This window comes from Phyllobates terribilis, unplaced genomic scaffold (assembly GCF_046119375.1).
Source record: "Phyllobates terribilis strain yellow unplaced genomic scaffold, ASM4611937v1 Scaffold_5__5_contigs__length_657084704, whole genome shotgun sequence".
NCBI classification, from domain to species: domain Eukaryota; kingdom Metazoa; phylum Chordata; class Amphibia; order Anura; family Dendrobatidae; genus Phyllobates; species Phyllobates terribilis.
Genome location: NW_027362765.1, coordinates 527,120,902 through 527,138,230, shown reverse-complemented (window position 1 = coordinate 527,138,230; position 17,329 = coordinate 527,120,902). Strand labels below are relative to the sequence as shown.

At 49.6% G+C, this 17,329-nt stretch overlaps 1 protein-coding gene across 2 annotated transcripts in view; it reads right to left on the bottom strand.

The window, feature by feature from the left end:
* Positions 1-17,329, bottom strand: part of PALD1 (phosphatase domain containing paladin 1) — a 354,590-nt gene that overhangs the window by 250,733 nt on the left and 86,528 nt on the right. The window lies entirely within an intron of this gene.

Sequence of the window (17,329 nt, the reverse complement as noted above, 5' to 3'; positions counted from 1 at the left end):
GTCAGTATATGGAGGGCTATGAGGAGCGCACTATACTACATGGAGGGCTATGAGGAGCGCACTATACTACATGGAGGGCTATGGGGAGCGCATTATACTACATGGAGGGCTATGGGGAGCGCATTATACTACATGGAGGGCTATGAGGAGCGCACTATACTACATGGAGGGCTATGGGGAGCGCATTATACTACATGGAGGGCTATGGGGAGCGCATTATACTACATGGAGGGCTATGGGGAGCGCATTATACTACATGGAGGGCTATGAGGAGCGCACTATACTACATGGAGGGCTATGGGGAGCGCATTATACTACATGGAGGGCTATGGGGAGCGCATTATACTACATGGAGGGCTATGGGGAGCGCATTATACTACATGGAGGGCTATGGGGAGCGCATTATACTACATGGAGGGCTATGGGGAGCGCACTATACTACATGGAGGGCTATGGGGAGCGCATTATACTACATGGAGGGCTATGGGGAGCGCATTATACTACATGGAGGGCTATGGGGAGCGCATTATACTACATGGAGGGCTATGAGGAGCGCACTATACTACATGGAGGACTATGGGGAGCGCATTATACTACATGGAGGGCTATGGGGAGCACATTATACTACATGGAGGGCTATGGGGAGCGCATTATACTACATGGAGGGCTATGGGGAGCGCATTATACTACATGGAGGGCTATGAGGAGCGCACTATACTACATGGAGGACTATGGGGAGCGCATTATACTACATGGAGGGCTATGAGGAGCGCACTATACTACATGGAGGACTATGGGGAGCGCATTATACTACATGGAGGGCTATGGGGAGCACATTATACTACATGGAGGGCTATGGGGAGCGCATTATACTACATGGAGGGCTATGGGGAGCGCATTATACTACATGGAGGGCTATGAGGAGCGCACTATACTACATGGAGGACTATGGGGAGCGCATTATACTACATGGAGGACTATGGGGAGCGCATTATACTACATGGAGGGCTATGGGGAGCACATTATACTACATGGAGGGCTATGGGGAGCGCATTATACTACATGGAGGGCTATGAGGAGCGCACTATACTACATGGAGGGCTATGAGGAGCGCATTATACTATATGGAGGACTATGGGGAGCGCATTATACTATATGGAGGGCTATGGGGAGCGCATTATACTACATGGAGGGCTATGGGGAGCGCATTATACTACATGGAGGGCTATGGGGAGCGCATTATACTATATGGAGGCCTATGGGGAGCGCACTATACTACATGGAGGGCTATGGGGAGCGCATTATACTACATGGAGGGCTATGGGGAGCGCATTATACTACATGGAGGGCTATGAGGAGCGCACTATACTACATGGAGGGCTATGGGGAGCGCATTATACTACATGGAGGGCTATGGGGAGCGCATTATACTACATGGAGGGCTATGGGGAGCGCATTATACTACATGGAGGGCTATGGGGAGCGCATTATACTACATGGAGGGCTATGGGGAGCGCATTATACTACATGGAGGACTATGGGGAGCGCATTATACTACATGGAGGGCTATGAGGAGCGCACTATACTACATGGAGGACTATGGGGAGCGCATTATACTACATGGAGGGCTATGGGGAGCACATTATACTACATGGAGGGCTATGGGGAGCGCATTATACTACATGGAGGGCTATGGGGAGCGCATTATACTACATGGAGGGCTATGAGGAGCGCACTATACTACATGGAGGACTATGGGGAGCGCATTATACTACATGGAGGACTATGGGGAGCGCATTATACTACATGGAGGGCTATGGGGAGCACATTATACTACATGGAGGGCTATGGGGAGCGCATTATACTACATGGAGGGCTATGAGGAGCGCACTATACTACATGGAGGGCTATGAGGAGCGCATTATACTATATGGAGGACTATGGGGAGCGCATTATACTATATGGAGGGCTATGGGGAGCGCATTATACTACATGGAGGGCTATGGGGAGCGCATTATACTACACGGAGGGCTATGGGGAGCGCATTATACTATATGGAGGCCTATGGGGAGCGCACTATACTACATGGAGGGCTATGGGGAGCTTATTATACTACATGGAGGGCTATGGGGAGCGCATTATACTACATGGAGGGCTATGGGGAGCGCACTATACTACATGGAGGACTATGGGGAGCGCATTATACTACATGGAGGGCTATGGGGAGCTTATTATACTACATGGAGGGCTATGGGGAGCGCATTATACTACATGGAGGGCTATGAGGAGCGCACTATACTACATGGAGGACTATGGGGAGCGCATTATACTACATGGAGGGCTATGGGGAGCACATTATACTACATGGAGGGCTATGGGGAGCGCATTATACTACATGGAGGGCTATGAGGAGCGCACTATACTACATGGAGGGCTATGAGGAGCGCATTATACTATATGGAGGACTATGGGGAGCGCATTATACTATATGGAGGGCTATGGGGAGCGCATTATACTACATGGAGGGCTATGGGGAGCGCATTATACTACATGGAGGGCTATGGGGAGCGCATTATACTATATGGAGGCCTATGGGGAGCGCACTATACTACATGGAGGGCTATGGGGAGCTTATTATACTACATGGAGGGCTATGGGGAGCGCATTATACTACATGGAGGGCTATGGGGAGCGCATTATACTACATGGAGGGCTATGGGGAGCGCATTATACTACATGGAGGGCTATGAGGAGCGCACTATACTACATGGAGGGCTATGGGGAGCGCATTACACTACATGGAGGGCTATGGGGAGCGCATTATACTACATAGAGGGCTATGAGGAGCGCACTATACTACATGGAGGACTATGGGGAGCGCATTATACTACATGGAGGGCTATGGGGAGCACATTATACTACATGGAGGGCTATGGGGAGCGCATTATACTACATGGAGGGCTATGGGGAGCGCATTATACTACATGGAGGGCTATGAGGAGCGCACTATACTACATGGAGGACTATGGGGAGCGCATTATACTACATGGAGGGCTATGGGGAGCACATTATACTACATGGAGGGCTATGGGGAGCGCATTATACTACATGGAGGGCTATGAGGAGCGCACTATACTACATGGAGGGCTATGAGGAGCGCATTATACTATATGGAGGACTATGGGGAGCGCATTATACTATATGGAGGGCTATGGGGAGCGCATTATACTACATGGAGGGCTATGGGGAGCGCATTATACTACATGGAGGGCTATGGGGAGCGCATTATACTATATGGAGGCCTATGGGGAGCGCACTATACTACATGGAGGGCTATGGGGAGCGCATTATACTATATGGAGGGCTATGGGGAGCGCATTATACTACATGGAGGGCTATGGGGAGCGCATTATACTACATGGAGGGCTATGGGGAGCGCATTATACTATATGGAGGCCTATGGGGAGCGCACTATACTACATGGAGGGCTATGGGGAGCGCATTATACTATATGGAGGACTATGGGGAGCACATTATACTACATGGAGGGCTATGAGGAGCGCATTATACTACATGGAGGGCTATGAGGAGCGCACTATACTACATGGAGGGCTATGGGGAGCGCATTATACTATATGGAGGACTATGGGGAGCGCATTATACTATATGGAGGCCTATGGGGAGCGCATTATACTATATGGAGGCCTATGGGGAGCGCATTATACTACATGGAGGGCTATGAGGAGCGCATTATACTACATGGAGGGCTATGGGGAGCGCACTATACTACATGGAGGGCTATGGGGAGCGCATTATACTACATGGAGGGCTATGGGGAGCGCATTATACTACATGGAGGGCTATGGGGAGATCATTATACTATATGGAGGGCTATGGGGAGCGCATTACACTACATGGAGGGCTATGGGGAGCGCATTATACTACATGGAGGGCTATGGGGAGCGCATTATACTATATGGAGGACTATGGGGAGCGCATTATACTACATGGAGGGCTATGGGGAGCACATTATACTACAAATGCTTCTCACTAAATTAGAATATCATCAAAAAGTTAATTTATTTCAGTTCTTCAATACAAAAAGTGAAACTCATTATATAGAATCATTGCCAACAGTTGAGAACGTTATCTATTTCAAGTGTTTATTTCTGTTAATGTTAATGATTATGACTTACAGCCAATGATAACACAAAAGTCATTATCTCAGTAAATTTGAATAATTAACAAAAAACACCAGCAAAGGCTTTCTAAGCGTTTAAAAAGGTCCCTTAGTCTGTTGCAGTAGGCTCCACAATCATGGGGAAGACTGCTGACTTGACAGATGTCCAGAAGGCAGTCATTGAAACACTCCACAAGGAGGGTAAGCCACAAAAGGTCATTGCTAAAGTAGCTGGCTGTTCACAGAGTGCTGTATGCAAGCATATTAATGGAAAGTTGAGTGGAAGGAAAAAGTGTGGCAGGAAAAGGTGCACAAGCAACCAAGATAACTGCAGCCTTGAAAGGATTGTTGAGAAAAGGCCATTCAAAAATTTGGGGGAGATTCATACAGAGTGGACAGCTGCTGGAGTCATTGCTTCAAGAGCCACCACATACAGACGTATCCAGGACATGGGCTACAAGTGTCGCATTCCTGGTGTCAAGCCACTCATGACCAATAGACAACGCCAGAAGAGTCTTACCTGGGCCAAGGAGAAGGTGTTGTTTTTAGATGAAAGTAAATTTTGCATTTCATTTGGAAATCAAGGTCCCAGAGTCTGGAGGAAGAGTGGAGATGCCACAATCCAAGCTGCTTGAGGTCTAGTGTGAAGTTTCTACAATCAGTGATGGTTTGGGGAGCCATGTCATCTGCTGGTGTAGGTCCATTGTGTTTTTTCAAGACCCAAGTCAGCGCAGCCATCTACCAGGAAATTTTAGAGCACTTCATGCTTCCCTCTGCCGACAAGCTTTTTGGAGATGGAAATTTCATTCTCCAGCAGGACTTGGCACCTGTCCACACTGCCAAAAGTACCAATACCAGGTTTAAAAACAACAGTATCATTGTGTTTGATTGGCCAGCAAACTCGCCTGACCTTAACCCCATAGAAAATCTATGAGGTATTGTCAAGAGGAAGATGAGACACCAGACCCAACAATGCAGACGAGCTGAAGGCTGCTATCAATGACTTTTGTGTTTTCATTGGCTGTAAGTCATAATCATCAACATTAACAGAAATAAACACTTGAAATAGATCACTCTGTTTGTAATGACTCTATATAATATATGTTTCACTTTTTGTATTGAAGAACTGAAATTAACTTTTTGATGATATTCTAATTTAGTGAGAAGCACTTGTATATGGAGGACTATGGGCAGTGTATTATACTATATGGAGGACTATGGGGAGTGCATTCTACTATATGGAGCACTATAGGGAGCGCATTATACTATATGAAGGGCTATGTGGGGGCCATTATAATATTTGGAGGGCTATGTGGGGGCCATTATACTGTATGGAAGCAATTATACAGTTTGAAGGTTTGTGTGTAGTCCATCATACTGTGTGGAGGGTTGTGTGGGAGCCATTATACTGTTTATAGAGCTAGTGGGGAGCATTATACAGTGTGGTGAGGTGTAGGGCCATTATACTGCAATGAGAGCTGTGTGTGTGTGTGGGGGGGGGGGGGGGGTCGCAGTTGGGGAATCATGCTGTTTTGGGGTTACCATACTTTGCTGGGGGAGTTGAGGTGGGGTACAGCAGTGTCAAACTGTGTGTGGAGGAAGTCACTGTGGGGGTATCATACATTGTTTGTGTGGCACTTTTGTTGGCATCATACTTTATAAGTGCAATGAAAGGGGAATCTAGGGCATCAGTAGGAGGAAGATATTCTCTTCTGTACCCTGCCCAATAGTAAAAAAAAAATTTCGGGGGTGGCCCAATTAGAACTTCTTCTATGGGGCCCCATTATTTCTATGTACACCCCTGGCTGCAAAATATGTTTGTGCTATATAAGCAGGCATAATAAAGCAGAAATGGCTTTCAAACGAGAGACAGAGCCAAAATGAATACCATGAGGTGGTAGCTTGAGAGAAAGTATCATGAACATTTAACTGAAAAGGGCTATCCAGACTATCATTAAGTGCTCATTCAGACATACAATTTCACGTACGTTTTCAATCTGTATTTCTCACGGATAGAACACTCAACCGTTATAGTGTAGGTTGCAGGAGACAAGTCTGTTTTTGATAGGACCACAAATTAAAACTACACATTCAAGTCTATAGGTCCATGAAGAAGCAGCCAACACACTGATGGCATGCTAGTGCTGTCCTTTTTTCACTGACTGTTAGAAGCTTGAGAAACCTCCATCAAGATATTTCCATAGACATTATCAGGTCTAGACATGTAAGGACCAACATGGGCCACTAGGAATTAACCCTTTGGTTTATGGACTGGTTGGAGTAGCAATGACAAGTATATACCTTCCATCTTAAGAAGTTAGTGATGCCCTCAGTGTGGAGCAATATGGTTCCTTATATCTCACCAATTCAAGGAAAAACCAAATCGCTTTTCGGAACCTATAAGTTTAGATTTCATTTTAATATCTACTGACTCACACTGATTCTTTTAGCCTAATCTTCTAAAATATCAGGGACATCAGTAAGGATCAAAAGATTTAAAGGGGAATTACAAGTAAAGCCCCTAGAAATTATATGGACACACCTGTGCCTCAGTATGACACATGACTATTGTAGTTTCTGCAATGCGTATTACTGGCAACTAAAAAAAGCTTACTGCATAGAAAACTGATGTGCTTGTGAGTATATGGCGCATATGTGGCACCCCAGGGGTCTGGTTTCCACAGTAATAGCAGTATTACGTCTGTGAGCAGGTGGGAGGTCTCCTGGGCAGGAATCCTAAGCATGCCACACCTCCTGCCCAGTCCTGGGAGCGGAAGAACTTCCCCTACATAAACTGGGGCTGAGGCAGGGTTAGAGAGAGGAGTTCCAGACAGAGACGGAGTCTGGTCTGGACACGCAGAAACAGGGACAGAGAGACATCAGGAGCTCTGTAGGAGCCAAGGAGAAGCGCCAGGGGCTGGAGCTGTGCAGAGCTCGCCCTGGGAGAAGGTACTAAAACCGGACACAGGAGTCCAAGGCTGTGGGGACTAAGATATACCCAGCAGCAGAATCCATCCGGCAGTGGATTCCAGGTCCTCTGGCCATAAAAGCCCGGAGGCTCAGTCACAACGAAGGGACCAGCACCGCCATTCCGGAGCGGAGGCTAACAGGAGGCCCCAGGTCACCAGCCATACGGGTGAGCACCACACGGTATACCCAGGGACGTGGGCTACTTGTAACCGCCGAAAGCAGGGTAGCCAGGAAGGGTACAGACTGACGGGAAGGCCTACAACTCCACCTGGCCAGGGGAACTCCGGCTTACTCGCAGACTAACCAGGCCCCAACTACTAACCAGTACTCCCGGGGGAATTTGCCTTGTACCATCAGTAAAGACCCTGAACTGTACCCTCGCGTCTCCGTGCTTCCTTGTCGCACCATTAGTGCTGGGACATCCACACCATCACTCCCAACATCAACCTCATCCTCTGCCCTGAGGCCATACCCCTCCCGTTGGGGGTTATACCATCCACGCTGCACATCCGTACCACCGGCCTCAGCGGACTGCCCTGCAGCGGCGGCTTCATAGCCGCATTCAACGGGTGGCGTAGTCGGACACTAATACCATCATACCAATAACCGCCACTTAGTTTGACCACCCTGGGCGCGGACCGGGTCACCGCCACACGAAGACTACTACCCCCATCGGATCCGGCTCCGGGTATCCCCCGCGCGCACGCGCGCCGCACTACAGCACTGGCCCAGGGGGTGAGTCAACTTTGGCGTAGTCAGCAGGATTTCGTGCCCGCAACCACCGGGTACTGCGTGCCTGAAAAAGAGACTTTTATACTTACCTGTGGTGAAGTTTCCCGCCGTCCGGAGTCGTTTCCCGCCATCCGACGCCATCTTCTGCCTTCTTCCCGCCATCCGTGGAGTTTTCCCGCCATTGGACGCCATCTTGAGGGCGCCACGCGGGAAGAAGAGGGGCGTGGACTCCGAAAGCCCGCGAGAACTGAAGCCCCGCCTCACGTCCGGACGTTGCGTAAGGTCCTGGAAGGAGCCCAGCAGACGCCGACGTCACAGGAGCGCGACGGAAGGTCCTCAACCCTGACGATCCACTGCGGAGCTGCGGCCTACGGAAGAGGATCATCGCAAGGTAGGCCACGGTCCACTAGGGGGGAGGAGAATGTCGGATACGGAGGAGAGCTTCACCGCCACAGTCGCCGCCAGCGCCACCGCTGCTGCGGTCATGCCTTTCACCATGCCCTATATCCCGGGGGCAGCCTGGCTACCCCAGTACTCAGGGGAGTCACATACCCTAAATGACTTCAGAGAAAGGCTGGATAGCCTATTCCAGGTGTATCCCCTCACGGAGGCGCAAAAAGTGAGCATCCTGGTGGCCCAATTAATCGGGGCAGCCCAAAGGGAGGTAAAGTCCTGGCCACCTGGGAGGAAGAGGATGGTCAGAGACCTACTAACCCGGCTGAAAGACACATTTGACACCCGCACCTCAGCCGAAATAAAACTAAGATTTTATGGGTGCAAACAACGGGCACAGGAGAGTATAAGAGACTATGCTCTAAACCTACAAGAGGCCCTGAGAGCCATTAAGCAGGCAGACCCTGACAGCGTGGGAAATGAAGATAAGCTGTTGACTGAACAATTCATTGAGGGTCTACTGTGCAATGTCCACCGAACCCAGTTGCGGGCTATGGCCTTACAGGACCCTGACCTGGACTTTGCACAGTTCAAGGACAGAGCCATCCGGGTGCTCCGAGAACCGGCACCAGGTGGCGCTGTGACCCACAGGCGCCCTGCTATCACTTACCACCAGGAGACGGCGCCCTTGTCTGCAGGGACTGTGGGAGCTGATGCGCAGGCTTTAAACAGTGACCCGGCTACAGACCTGCACCATCAGGTCCAAGAGCTAACTAAAAGCGTTGCCGCGCTAACCCGAACTGTGCAGTCTTTACAGGTTTCTACTGCAGGGAAGATCGAGCTGGCATCCGGACCGGAGGACATCCCGTGGCGCCGACCAAGGAGGACCCCACCGGCCAGAGGAAGACCCAGCGATCGATACAACGAGGACGGACGACCTATTTGCCGCCGCTGCAATTAACCCGGACATGTGGCAAGGTACTGTCATTTAAACGGGCACAACCTGGGGTAGAGGGCCAACCCCCAGGCATAAGACCATCAGGCCCATCAAACTGGCGTGATAAATACGTAGGGGGACGTCCAATCTTGCCTGTGGTACTGGATGGCATTCCTATGAGTGCCCTACTAGACACGGGGTCACAGGTCACCACCATCCCGTACGTGCTCTTCAAGCAGTACTGGAATGATTCGGACATAACCCGCTACCCAGACGACGACCTGATTATCATCGCCAGCAATGGTCAGCCCGTGCCGCAGGTTGGATTCAAGGAGGTGACCATTAAAATCGGTAAAGTCGAACTGGCGGCACAAGGACTGATTATAGTGGACATAGACCGTCATGAGAGTCACCCTAGAATCACCCTGGGAACCAATGTAATTGAAAATTGTCTTGCAGAGGTGATTCTCATTTTACAGCAGGTTGCCAAGAACGCCAGTTCCGGCCAGCAGCGTGTGCTCCAAAAAGAGATCCGGGCACTGATGAAGCGGCAACAGGTGGAACTATCTGGTGGTGAGATAGGTAGCGTGAGAATGTGTGACCCGTTCCCTATTGCCATGCCCCCAAAAAGTGAGATGATGATTTGGTGCCGGGCAGCTATTGGTCTAAGAGGTAGAGACTACCAAGCAATGGTAGAACCCGTCTACTCAGACAGTAGGCCCACCATTTTGACAGCACGGGGGGTGGTCGATGTACGCCATGGGAGGGTGCCCGTTCGCATCATAAATATCGGTGAGAGAGAAGTACACCTGCCCCGGTATGCCACGCTAGCTAAATTGTTCACCATAAACCAGAATTCTGTACAGGCCGTGGAACCCTTGCCTCCATCTCAACCAGAGGAAGGTAACGGCTCTAAGAAACCAGTGGAGGACTGGTGTCAGCAACTACATCTGGGTACTGACTCCACTCCCTCACACCAGAAACAAGGAGTCTATCGGGTGGTTCAGGAGTACGAGAGAGTGTTTAGTAAACACCCGTTAGACTTCGGGCGAGTAAAGGGGGTAGAACACCACATCCCCACGGGAGACCATCCTCCCATAAAGGAGAGATACCGACCCGTACCCCCTGCACACTACCAACACGCCAAGGGGATGCTTAGAGACATGAAGGAGGCTGGGGTAATCAGGGACAGCTGTAGCCCCTGGGCAGCTCCACTAGTCTTAGTGAAAAAGAAGGACAACACTATGAGAATGTGTGTAGACTACAGGAAGGTCAACCGTATCACACACAAAGATGCGTACCCGTTACCAAGGATAGAAGAGTCGTTAGCTGCATTAAAATCTGCTAACTTCTTCTCTACTTTGGATCTCACTAGCGGGTACTGGCAGGTTCCTGTAGCAGAGGCAGACCGGGAGAAGACCGCATTCACCACCCCGATGGGTCTCAGCGAATTTAACTGCATGCCGTTCGGGCTCTGCAACGCACCAGGAACCTTCCAACGGTTGATGGAATGCTGTCTGGGACACCGGAACTTCGAGACGGTCCTGTTATACCTGGACGATGTCATCGTCTATTCCAAGACCTACGAGGACCACCTGAAACACCTGGCAGAAGTGTTCGAAGCCCTGGCAAACTACGGCCTAAAGGTGAAACCCTCCAAGTGTCACCTCCTGAAACCAAAGGTGCAATACCTGGGACATGTGGTGAGTGCTGACGGAGTGGCTCCTGACCCTGATAAGATCACCGTGATTAAGGACTGGCCAAGACCCTCCAGCATAAAGGAAGTGCGGCAGTTCCTCGGGTTGGTAGGCTACTACCGAAGATTCATTCCCGGTTTCACCAAAATGGCAGCCCCTATGCAGGACCTCCTGATAGGTCAATCTCGAAAAGCCAAAAACCAGAAGCCGCCCTTCAGGTGGGAACAGCTGGAAGAGGAGTCCTTTTGCCAGCTGAAGATGGCCCTCACGGGGGAAGAAATCCTGGCATATCCAGACTACAGCCAGCCCTTTATCCTCCACACGGACGCAAGTAACATCGGGCTAGGAGCCGTGCTGTCCCAGATCCAGCAAGGAAAAGAACGGGTAATCGCTTACGCTAGCCGAAAGCTACGACCCACCGAGAGGAACCCTGAGAATTATAGCTCATTCAAGCTGGAGTTCCTGGCAGTAGTGTGGGCAGTGACCGAACGTTTTAAGCATTACCTTGCCTCCTCCAAATTCATCGTGTACACGGATAACAACCCGTTGACACACCTGGACACTGCAAGGCTCGGTGCTCTGGAACAGAGATGGATGGCTCGCCTGTCCAACTTTGAATTCACCATCAAATACCGGGCAGGACGCTCAAATGCCAACGCGGATGCCCTGTCTAGAATGCCGAACTTACCGGACGTAGGGGAAGATCCAGAAGATTTGGAAGAAGTTGAGCTCCCTGCGTTCCACCGTCATGGGATTACCCTGTATTCCCACCGTGTGAAGGACAGGCGCTCCGCAACGTTCAATCCCTTGCCCCACTACAACTGGGCGGAGACGCAAGACAGTGATCCTGCAGTCCGTCTGGTGAAGGAAATGCTGACCCAAGCCGATGCCAGTCTGGACCCAGACGCCCCAGAGGAGACTAAGCAACTGTGGAAGGAGAAAAGTAGGCTGTTCCTCTACAGGGGAAGTTGTGCCAGAGAATGGTTAACTCTCGAACACATGAGTTGACCTGGCAGGTAGTGGTCCCCAGACGAGACGCGGCTATGATTCTGGAGGCGTACCACAACGGAGCAGGACATTTCGGGTGGAAGAAGCTGGAGTTCTTATTGCGTGAACGGTTCTACTGGATAGGCATGAGAGGAGCCATCGAGAGGTGGTGCAGAGACTGTGGACCGTGCCACCTAAGAAGGAAGGACCGTGCCAGCCAGAAGACTCCCTTGCAGCCCATCATCACCCGACAGCCACTGGAACTAGTAGCCCTGGACCATGTGAAACTGGCTCCAAGCAGATCTGGGTATGTCTACGCCCTCACAATCGTAGATCATTACTCCCGGTTCCTGGTGGTGGTCCCGGTCAAGGACTTAACGGCTCAAACAGCAGCTAGAGCCTTCCAGCAGCACTTCTGCCGTCCACACGGGTACCCGGACCAAGTGCTGACAGACCAAGGGCCAGCCTTCGAAGCGGAAGTCTTCCAGGAGTTCTGCAACCTGTATGGCTGCACGAAGATAAGAACAACGCCCTATCACCCACAAACTAATGGACTCTGCGAGAAGATGAACCAGGTGGTGATAGACCTCCTGAAAACATTGCCCCTGGAAGAACGCAGTATGTGGCCTGAGAAGCTGCCTGATCTGGTGGACCTATACAACCACATCCCTGTAGGTTCTACCAACTGTACCCCGGCTTACCTAATGAGAGCGAGACCTGGTAAGCTGCCTATCGACCTGGATATGGGAGTCCTGACGCCCGAGGACACCTCGCCAGAGGCAGACTGGGATACAGGACGGCAGCAGCAGTATCGGAAAGTGCAGGAGAGCGTGGAGCGAAGTCTGTCTCAAGCTAGAGAAAGGCAAGAGAGGGCTTATAATCAGTATGCTCCCGCTGTTCCCCTGGTACCTGGAGAGCAGGTCTTGAAGAGGAAAAGACGGCTCCACAAGTTGGACGACCAGTGGGAGAAGGACCCGTACACCGTACTGCCATCAAGCCATGAGAGCCCAAAGATTTGCGTGATCAGTAAGGATGGAGGAGAAACCACAGCCGTTGTCTCCAGAGACCACCTGAAGAAGTGTCCCGAGCAGCTGCAAAGCCCTGAAGAAGATCAAGAAAACCCTCAACCCGCAGAGGAAAGGGAAGAAATGATCAGGACTGTACTCTGAGACTTCCCCCGGTCTTGGACACAAGTAAACGGTGCTGTCGTGGTACCCGTCCTCACCTTTCTCCAGCCAGCCCCGCAAGTGCCTACAGAAGAACCAGTAGAGCTGGAAGAGCAGCCGGCCCAAGAGGCAGAAGAGTCCACACCAGCAGTACAGGAGGATCAACCCTCTGCTAGTAGTGAGCCTGCCGTGCCCCTAGTGAGCCAAAGAGTGCGCAGAATGCTGCCCAGCCTGCCCATAACACCTCCTACACCCTGTAGTGCAGGACCAGTTAGTGAGCTCCGTAAGTCCACTAGGGTTACCAGAGGCCAGATGCCCGTACGTTGGAGAATCTAAGTTGGCTAGTTGCTTTAACTATTTTATGTTTACCTGTTTTGTTGTAGCCGTTGCTAATTATGTTTTTCAGTTGCAGATTTCTTTATATGGACTGACAGGTTATGGACAGTGAGTAACCGGAACTCTGTTGTAAATATGTTTGGAGCGTAACCCAGGAATGGACTACAGACTGTTAAAGACTCGGGGCAGGACAGACCCCTACCTGGTTACGGCTCCCTGTTCTTTGGTGAAATGGACACCTTTATTGCTTCCCGGTTACGGACACGCCGTGACCATCTCATGTATTTAATGGTTATTGTTTATACCCTGTTATGTTTAGTCCAGGAGTACTAAATTTCACTAGGGGGGAATGTGGCACCCCAGGGGTCTGGTTTCCACAGTAATAGCAGTATTACGTCTGTGAGCAGGTGGGAGGTCTCCTGGGCAGGAATCCTAAGCATGCCACACCTCCTGCCCAGTCCTGGGAGGGGAAGAACTTCCCCTATATAAACTGGGGCTGAGGCAGGGTTAGAGAGAGGAGTTCCAGACAGAGACGGAGTCTGGTCTGGACACGCAGAAACAGGGACAGAGAGACATCAGGAGCTCTGTAGGAGCCAAGGAGAAGCGCCAGGGGCTGGAGCTGTGCAGAGCTCGCCCTGGGAGAAGGTACTAAAACCGGACACAGGAGTCCGAGGCTGTGGGGACTAAGATATACCCAGCAGCAGAATCCATCCGGCAGGGGATTCCAGGTCCTCTGGCCATAAAAGCCCGGAGGCTCAGTCACAACGAAGGGACCAGCACCGCCATTCCGGAGCGGAGGCTAACAGGAGGCCCCAGGTCACCAGCCATACGGGTGAGCACCACACGGTATACCCAGGGACGTGGGCTACTTGTAACCGCCGAAAGCAGGGTAGCCAGGAAGGGTACAGACTAACGGGAAGGCCTACAACTCCACCTGGCCAGGGGAACTCCGGCTTACTCGCAGACTAACCAGGCCCCAACTACTAGCCAGTACTCCCGGGGGAATTTGCCTTGTACCATCAGTAAAGACCCTGAACTGTACCCTCGCGTCTCCGTGCTTCCTTGTCGCACCATTAGTGCTGGGACATCCACACCATCACTCCCAACATCAACCTCATCCTCTGCCCTGAGGCCATACCCCTCCCGTTGGGGGTTATACCATCCACGCTGCACATCCGTACCACCGGCCTCAGCGGACTGCCCTGCAGCGGCGGCTTCATAGCCGCATTCAACGGGTGGCGTAGTCGGACACTAATACCATCATACCAATAACCGCCACTTAGTTTGACCACCCTGGGCGCGGACCGGGTCACCGCCACACGAAGACTACTACCCCCATCGGATCCGGCTCCGGGTATCCCCCGCGCGCACGCGCGCCGCACTACAGCACTGGCCCAGGGGGTGAGTCACATACAGCTTATATGTGTAAGATTGTCATTCATCCATGGCATAATCAAAAGCCCCCCATACACTTTAAATTAATGATGGCTGAACCTACTGATATCAACAGATTCGGCCAACAGTTGTCTGAGACCCCCATACAGTCTGATTGTTGATGAAGATGTTGATTGAGGCTGCCAATCACTTTGCTCTCCCAGAGATAAACCACCAGCAGACATTTTTGGCAGTGGCTTTCTAATAGAGAACAATAGAGAACACGGGACGTCCTAACTAGTGCTCTTATGTATGGTAGAGACTGTGAAGAAGGCTGTCGGTAATATGATCAACAAAACAAAAAGTTCAAAATTCAGTTATCTAAAGAGGTAATCCTCTACATTTTTATCAATATCTGATTTGTGGAGATACGATATCCGGCACCCCCACTGACCAGCTGTTACTGGCACCGGCCAAAAGCTCTTGGAAGCTCGCAGAACACAACAGCTCTCACATTTCTATAGTGGCCATGGCTGGATGCTGCAGATCCACCCCCTATTCATTTGAATAGGGGGTGAATCCGCAGTATCTGGCCGCGGCCACTATAGTTTTGATGGAGCTGCTGTGGCCCGGCAGCATACGAGAACTTCCATGCCACTGCCAGTAACAATTGCCGGGGATGATGGCGTCACACTCCCATCGGTCAGATATTGACGGAATATCCTAAGAAGTAGTGGCCAACCCCTTTAAAGGCCTCAGGCATTCTTTGATGGAGTCTAATCCCATAGATTGCTATGTGTGATGTGGATTTTTCTCATTCAGAATAAATGGGTGATATTTCCATGCAAAATCAGTGACTGATAAAAAGAAAAGCTGCAGGTTCTAAAGTGTTCATACAGAATTTTCACAGCATATGAATAGGGTTTTTAAAGCTGCATTCTCGTGCATTGTGGTGTATTTAGTTATGATGTGATGGTTAAATGTATAAGTATTGTTTTCAGCATATAGATGAGGAGGATATTGTATTTTCACCATCATACATTCCTTGCATTGCAATAAATTATAGTCTCTAGTTTCCAACTTCCTTGCAGCAAACACTTTTAAAGCTCTGCAAAATAGAAAGCTGCTTGCATCATCCACCAATTTCCTGAAAATGCACCTTTTCAAAGCAGTTTATCTAAACTTCCTGGACTTGCTGGTACTGAAAAAAAACCACTACATTGCCCAGCCAGATTACACACCACAGATTATGTTGCCTATTACCTTGCTGTCCTATCCTTCTTAATTCCGGAGGATGCCTGCAGATCATCAAGACCATAGTTAGACCACAACAGTGGTTGTGGTGCATAACACCGCTCTTTCCTAGTTCATGACAGTAAGCGCCATATTGTGCTTCGTACAACATCATATTTTGAAGATAATCCTACCTAATACGTTTCTTAGCATGACATAGAAAGGATGTAAGGCTGCATAAACTTCCATGGAAGCTGTATTATGGCTCCATACAAATGAATTTTAATATCAGGACACCCCTAGGTTTCATGGGACTAAATACCGATTGGCACAGAGCCCCTATAATGATTTAGGTGGGACTGTAGGCAGCACAACACAGACGCTACAATGCAACCATCATATAACCATTTAAAGCTGGTTGGTGTTTTGCCCCCACCATAGTGATTGATGGTCGGTCAGTGTCTTGATTCGGATCCATCGTTGATGTTTTACTATTTTTAATTTTGATGGTTGTTTTTTTTCTTTACATGAACAAATATTTTTTCTTCTCCCCAAAATAACCATTATGTTTCTTTTTTTAAGCATCTTATATTTACAGAATAAACATTTTCATTGTAAAAGCACAAAAACAGGGTTTTGGTTGATGAGCAAGTCCTTGGCCCGAATCTCTGTTTCCCCACAGTCTCCAGGATAAAAGGATGATTGGTGAATAAAGGCTAGGGGTGTAGAGTTTCAGCACAAGGAAGGGTGACAGGAGGAAACACACAACCACAATAGCTAATGCAGGGGGGGGTGGAAGGGTTATAAAGGGGTTTGTAATAAGTAGTGGGCAGTATTCAGTGTGGGAAAACTTTCCGGTTGACTTACAAGTATTCTGAACCATGTGTTACTGATCTTGAGGTGTACCCAGCTAAAAGGCAACTTTCCAAAACTAATATATCATTAGCACTGCATATACTTAACCCCCTACCCGCTGGAAGCAAACATTGCACTTTTAAGTATCACTCAACACGAGTGATTAAAAAATACAAATAAAAAATCACTAGTTCTTTAAAATCAGAAATCAAGATGTTAAAATAGATTTGCCGTGCTCCTGGAAGGGGAGCAGCAAATTAACATTCTGCTTTTCCAAGTCGTGACCCAAGTTCAAGAGAATAAATAATGATTGACATTTCTTCTTTGCTGTTCCAAAGAAGCTCCGAAGCAGATGGAAACTTTAATAGGCCTGTGATGGATGGCTGGCCTCCTATGCTGATAGGGTAGGAATTAAAAAATAGATATATTCATTCCCATTAGTGAAGACAGCTAATATTTACAATTGGAA